Source organism: Silene latifolia, chromosome Y (assembly GCF_048544455.1).
Source record: "Silene latifolia isolate original U9 population chromosome Y, ASM4854445v1, whole genome shotgun sequence".
Classification (NCBI taxonomy): domain Eukaryota; kingdom Viridiplantae; phylum Streptophyta; class Magnoliopsida; order Caryophyllales; family Caryophyllaceae; genus Silene; species Silene latifolia.
In genome coordinates, this window is record NC_133538.1 from 178,439,712 (window position 1) to 178,447,079 (window position 7,368).

Sequence of the window (7,368 nt, forward strand, 5' to 3'; positions counted from 1 at the left end):
TTGATTCACCTCATAATGCGTCATTTCTGCATTAAAACATAAAGTAGCGGCAGTATCGACATTTTACTAATAAAAGCATATAAATGACATAATAAGCACGGAAACGGTATCAAAAACAACATGAAAGGAGTATCGACATTTTACGAATTATGTTATAAGACGGGAATAATAAAAAAATGAAATAAAGTGGTTATGAGTGTTGGCCGTGTAGGCTAGGCGTGTAAGACAGGTAGTATGTGTTGACGGTAGTATCTAATAATAGTAATAATAATATTAGTAATAATATGATATAATAATAATAATAATAATAATAATAATAATAATAATAATAATAATAATAATAAGACATAATAAGGGAGCTTCTTAGAGCATCTTCAGTGGACAGCTACAACGCATTGTAGTTTGATTTTGCAACTCGGTTTTTTAAGTTATTTTGCTCTTCAACTACATACTGCTCCAATGGTTTGCTACAACATTTTCTAATTTTATGGGTCCCGCAATAAAATTTCCACCAATGAAAAATTTTACTTTTTATTTTATTTTTATTTTTTAAAACCAAGCTACATGCTTGGTAGAGCTACAATGCTCATAAGCTACATCAATTATTTCATACTCCAATGGTAAGCTACTTGCTTGCAATTTTATAAATATTGCAAGCAAGTCCCTAAAGGAAACCATTGAAGATGCTCTTAGAAGCTTCCCACCTACCATATTTTCCTATAAACTAGTTGTTGTATCGCGCGCTTCGCGCACGATACCCCAAGATATTATTACTTGGGAAGTATTTGCCCGACAAAGTAGATTGAAATTAGTAATTCTTGGGTAACACTATAATTAATTTGAAACTGGTAGAGCTTGGAACAGTAATAGGAGAAGAAAAACTCGGTTGATGACTTATAAGCATGTAATAAACAAACGGTTTTAATTGCATAACAAGGATTATAACCCATTAATCTCATGAGAAAACAAAAGCGTCACAACACACTAAAGCCAGCAAATGAAAATATATTTATTTACATCTAACAACAAATTTTTTATCTAATCTCTCACCAAGAAGTAACAACAGGGGTCTTCTATCTTCAAGCTATAGAACTTCCAAAACTGTTGACCTTGTGCGTAGGGGGATAAAAGTACGTCGAGCACGACTACTGCATTTATGAAAGAAAAAAAAATAGTAAAAAACAGAATATCAATTGATTAAAATTTGACAAAATCATCATAAGCAAATCTATAACTAACGTTACCGCTTCAATTAACGATTGAACAAAGAGATTAAATGTGAATTATTGTCAAGGAAACAAGAGTTAAAATACTTAATCGTTCCTTAATTTGGTCAAAATTCTCTCTCTCTCTCTCTCTCTCTCTCTCTCTCTCTCTCTCTCTCTCTCTCTCTCTCTCTCTCTCTCTCTCTGCCATTAGTTTCACACATTCACCCTTACCCTTTTCCTTTTCCTTTTCCTCTTTCTCTTGCTCCTCTCCATCTCAGTCGCATTATCTCACTTATTTATCGTTCTTCCCTCGTTTCCTCTCTTACTCTTCCCCTCTCCTCATTTGTTCACAAATTCACCAATTCCTTTCTCCCTCCTCCCTCCATATTCTTCTCCTTCTTTTGTTTACTTTATAGTTTTATCTTTCTTCCTCCATTCCTCCTCCCTCCTATCCTCCTCCATTTCCTTCTCCTACCGCTTTAAGTATCTCTACTATTTTGCTTAAAAGTATAATATGCAAAGGCTCCCTAGTTAGGTGAGAGGTATGTTAAGAGTGTATTCAGAAGGAAATATCAAATAGAGTAAAGAACCACAAAAAGTTACAAGAGTACTGATCTGGACAGCAGAGAGCAAGTAAACAGCTATGGTAAAACAGACATGTTTACAGCATATTAAAAAAAATGTCGGGATGATTTACTATGTCAAAATCTAAATCGGTAAAGACTAACAGGCGACAATCTGAAAACGTGATTCTCAGTTGGTTAAAATACTCCTCACAACCTATCAAGCTATAATGCAACATTATACTCCCTACCTCGCAAGCATTTGTTGACCTTTGATTAAAATACTCCTCACAAACAATAGAAAAAGGTAACAAAATGATTGGGACGGAGGGAGTATCTTAAGTAGAGTAGGCAATACCTCTGTAAGCACTCTTACAAACTTCTGCAATTTCACACGAGAGTAGCATGGTCTTCATGCAAGATGAAATGTTTCTACAAAAGATATAAAATTGGCTTAAAGATTTTGTTATCCATACATGCCATAATCCATTCACATTTAACACATAGAATCAAATATCCTGAACACAACACTTGCATTACACGAATGTCTATTCAAACTCTTACCACCCCAAATTAAGGAATACAGGTGATTTCAATCAAACCTAAAGACAACATCCAAAAAATCACTTCTCCGACTCAGTTAATAATATTTATAAAGTAGTTCATATCTCCTCAGAGATAGACACTAAATGGTGGATGTTCATGCAATGGACTCTTTAGTTCATATCTCCGACTCAGAATGATGCCTCATGCTCACCTCCTCCCCATTAATGAAATAAAAAATAGTCATGCCAAACTCAGAGCTAAAGTTACATACTTTTTGCAACATCTGGTGAAAGCGGTAGAGGCTTTTTCTCAATGACAGTGATAAACAGCTCAGTCTTGTGGTCTTGTGTTTATGCAGAGAAGCAACAACTTCTCTACTTCCAGCATCACCTGTTGGAGCCTTTCCAGCCAACCATCTGTTAAAGTATGCAAAATAAATGAGAAGGCCCAATTCAAATATTGTCGATCAACTACAAAGGTTAAGCTCCTTTTTCTTTGTCCCCTCATATTCCAAAGAAAAAATGAACCCCCTTGGCCCAATCGTCAAAAATATGCAGGTGCTAACAATGAACAAAAGGTTTATAGTCCATAACTCAACGGAGCAATCTTAAGCACAATACATTGCCCTTTCATTATAACAAAACAAAAAAAAGAATCTGCATAGATTCTTTAACTAACTACATAGACAACATAAGAATCAGAGCCTATCTTCACTTTGAAAAGGGACTCACCGGTCACCACCTACTATCACACTTAGCCGCAGTTTAAAGACATTAACAGAATAATAGTCCTCCATGTTCATAATAGCTATATGAAAAAAGGCATGCCAATCAAAGAATGTTTACTCAATTGTATGAAACCAATGCAAGGAAACAACATACACACAAAAATTTGTTGTTTACCAATGGGATGAACTGTCAAACTGTTTCATCCCATTGGTTCTTTGGACACTATCATATCTTTTAGAATCGCCTGGGTGTTCTACAGATTACTCATGTCAGATTACTCATGTCATTGTTGTTTACCAATGGGATGAACTTGTCAAACTCGAAGTAACCATACGAAATTAACATAAATCAAGACTCGATACAACAATAGACCAGCTTAAGTCGAATCAAAGATCTCATTCAAAACACACTTGTACAAAATAGTCGCCATATAGGCAACGACAATCGCTAGAACCTAAAAAGTAAATAAATACATATTCTCGCTCTAAGCCAAAGCTCTCTGTTAATTTGCCAAAAGGAAGAGACAAAAGAAGGCAACGACAGTTAACAAAAAGTGATTTCATGGCAAAATAAAAAACTAAAAAAAAACTACCTATCCATCTTATCTTGGAAAAAAAGTGAGTCACTCGCCTACTATTTAAGATAATGACGGGGGACATATATCTAGATGTCGCGGTCGCTTAAACTACTTGTGTTTTTTTTATAGATTACTCTTAAAAGTGATACTTCGTTTATAAAATTTTAAACCATCAGGCTTATCGTGGATTGGACTATAATCTATGTATTGTTTGTGTTTTTTCAAAACATGTTTAAATAGAGGGCAAGCAAAAGCAATCTCATTAAAAAATCTAATCGAAACCCTAACTTACTCCATTTCCATCTCGTGTCCCTTTTCCTCTTTAAAATGTTTCCAAACAAGCTCTTAAAATTGATGGTCTGAGATAAACTCGCTCCAAGTGACCCAAACCCCCCCCCCCCCCCCAAAAAAAAAATAGAAAAGGAAATAGAGAACATATCATCTTTCACTTTAAATATGTACTGTACACATAACACATAACTAATCCTATAAACTTCCTTCACTAAAACTGTTGTAACGGAGGCGTCTCGTTACCCAAATAGTTAATTGATAAGGCGATAAGAACAATAAATAACGAATGTAAATAAAGTTGACACAAAGATTTACGTGGTTCACCAGTAAAATAACTGGCTACGTCCACCCTGCGAGGAGATCAAATTTCACTATAGTGGAGAAAATAGTACAGCAGTAGACCGGTACACACGCGCTCAATGTGAGCCAAAAGTATACCCTATTCTACCAACAAATATAGTAGTCTCAAAGGAACAAAAGAGACTACCCCAATAAGACGAAGGACAAATAATCTTGAGGCCTACCAAGATCTGAACAAACTCCTCCGATCTTCAAAGACACACGAACACCAATAATAGAGCCCGGAACAAACTGAGTTTTCTTCTTCAGAAGGAACCTCACAAATCGACCCTCTTTATTGTGCTCTCAAATCTCTCTCTTAATTAACCTAGAATAAAACTTGGGTCTTTATATACTTATTCCACCCAAGATAAAATATCTAGTCTAATTAAGAAAATACAAATAATAAAACCTACGTAACAAAACTAACGCAAGAAATCAAAGGCAAACTTAGGAAAGTCCATGTGGGTCCCACGCCACTAGGATTTCCAAAGAAACAGAAACTACACTTGACCATAAGACGTCAGCGTGTTTTCTTATTCAGCCAATTACGTGAAACAAAGTCAGCGAGATTCCAAAGCTGAACCGATAAACAAGCGACTCGCATGGTACTCGAACAGATCCCTTTGCCTTTGTTTCTATTTTCTTCTAACCTTAATTTAGTCCGTCTTCGACACAAATTCAAGGTACAAATTCCTAACAAATCTCCACCTTGACTTGAATTATTCAAACACGAACCCAATCAAGAACCAAATCCCAAATCAGCTTCAATAGAGTCGATCCACAAGTCACTATCTGTCCCGATAGTCTCCACTTGACTTGAACACAACTCACAAAACGGACAAACGAACCAAGTGTGCAACAAATGTGACCAATATACGAAGTACCCAATGTAGTAAGCTGAAAACTACCAATTGTACTAAGTACCCAACATATCTTCATACCAATAGGAAGGCCAAACGTAGCAAACTCCGAAGAGGGCAAAAGCTACCAAACGTCAACACAAATATATAAGATACCCAATGTCACTATGATGGAACGGTGTACCAAAACAACACACACAAGACTCCAAACAAAATCTCCTCCAAACTCCATGGCTAAATGTACCGTCTTACCAAACTGTCCCAAAAGAAACACAAACGCCACGAACAAAACAAATGTCTCACTTGAGTAAACTAGGTGTCATGACCACCACAAAAAATGCCTACACCAAGGCAACAAAACTCAAGTCGAAACCAAAACAAAACAAACATTCTAAGCGAGCACAAATTACTTCCATCAAAGGTACAAATTGTTAGACAAGATAGTCCAACCCAAAAGCTCCAAAGAATAAACTCCCGTCGAAGTTTCAAATGACCCCTTCCGAGGTCCCAAACGACTCTCTTTCAAGAGCCACAAACAGCTCCACCTGGAGCCCCAAACCGACCCACCTCTTGGGGCGCAGACCGCCTCATTGAGGCGCAGAGACAAAAGTAGATAGCTTGTCTTGAGAACCCTGTAGCTTGACCTGTACCGGAATAGACTCCACCTTCATCACAACACTACCATTCTCACTAAAGCTATCCAAACCCGAATTATCCAGAATATCACCAAGTGACCCAAACTGGATGTGCTTCAAAGTATCGTTCACATATCCAAGTTGCATATGCCCCAACTTAGACTCGAGAGAGACAGAAGAACGATTACCTGATGCTCCAACAGTCAGCACAGTGCCTTGAAGGACATAAACAGTTCCTTCCATAACACCCCTCTAAGCAACAGAAGAACCCTTACCAACACACAATGATCCACCATCACCTTGAAAACTGTAGCCCTGATCAACTAACATCCCAAGTGATACAAGATTTCTCTTCAAACGTGGAACATGCCTAACACCTTCTAGGAAGACAACAACACCATCACATGTCCTAACCTGAACAGTCCCAACTCCAAGCACCTCACAAATAGACCCGTCACCCATGGCAACATTAACCCCATGTGAAGCTTCATAAGAAGTAAACCATTCTCTAAAAGGACACATCTGATAAACGCATCCCGTATCCAAAATCCAACTATCTGAAGAACGTGGAACAACATCAACAACGAGAGCATAATCTTCCTCAGAATCTTATTTAGCAACCTTTTGTGCAAATGTTGTGAAAACACCAGCTTCCTTTAACTTAGGACACCGATTTTTCCAATGACTGTTCTTTGCGATAATTGCGACATTCTTACGAGGACCCTTAGACTTGGCTTTACCCTTACTAGAACCCTCCGAATTCACAACAAGCCCTACAGGGACTACTGTCTACAACACCACCTGACGCTACTCGGCGCAAATCCCTAGTGTGAAGCGCTGACCTCACTTCCTCTAGGGTCAAAGAATCTTTACCAACAACAAAAGACTCCACAAAAGTCTCAAATGAATTTGGCAAAGAAACTAACAAAATCAAGGCAGCATCCTCATCATCTACCTTAACATCTAAATTACGTAAATCAAGTAAAATAGAGTTAAGACGGTCTAGATGGTCCTTGAGAGACGTACCTTCTTGCATAAAAAGACCAAACAAACGCTGCTTAAGAAGCAACTTGTTGGTTAGCGTCTTTGTCATATACAAAGATTCCAACTTCAACCACAAACCTATAGCAGTTTCCTCATCGGCAACCTCAACCATAACATGATCAGATAAACATAACAGAATTAAAGAACGAGCCTTCTCCTCCAAGACTACATCTCGCATCTGTCTTTCTTTGCATCGACGAACTAATGCTTTGAATTTGCCTTTGAGATAACACACCAGACTCCTTGCTGTCTAAGCAAAGCTCTCATCTTTAACTGCCATAGCCCAAAACTATTTCTCCCAGTGAAATTTTCAACATTCAAAACATTCGTAGACGACATCTTTTCACCTGAAAATCAAGAAACCCAAATAACGCCTAAAAGACAATTACAGCGGAAGCAGATCCCAAATCAGAACTCTAGCTCTGATACCACTTGTTGTGTGGAAGCGTGAATATCCCGTGCTGGGCCTCTGCTGCATATGTGTCCACAACCCATAATAGTACGATATTGTCCGCTTTGGGCCAAGCCCTCACGGATTTACTCTTGGGCTCCTTCCCAAAAGGCCTCGTACTAT

General features: G+C 37.8%; 1 long non-coding RNA gene across 1 annotated transcript; it reads right to left on the reverse strand.

Moving 5' to 3' along the window:
- Positions 1–953: 953 nt before the first annotated feature.
- LOC141627529 (uncharacterized) lies at positions 954–3,066 on the reverse strand. Its single transcript, XR_012537048.1, has 3 exons — positions 2,589–3,066; positions 2,130–2,203; positions 954–1,148 (listed from the first exon to the last, which is right to left on the reverse strand). It is a non-coding gene; the product is annotated as an uncharacterized LOC141627529 (long non-coding RNA).
- Between the last annotated feature and the right edge of the window lie 4,302 nt (positions 3,067–7,368).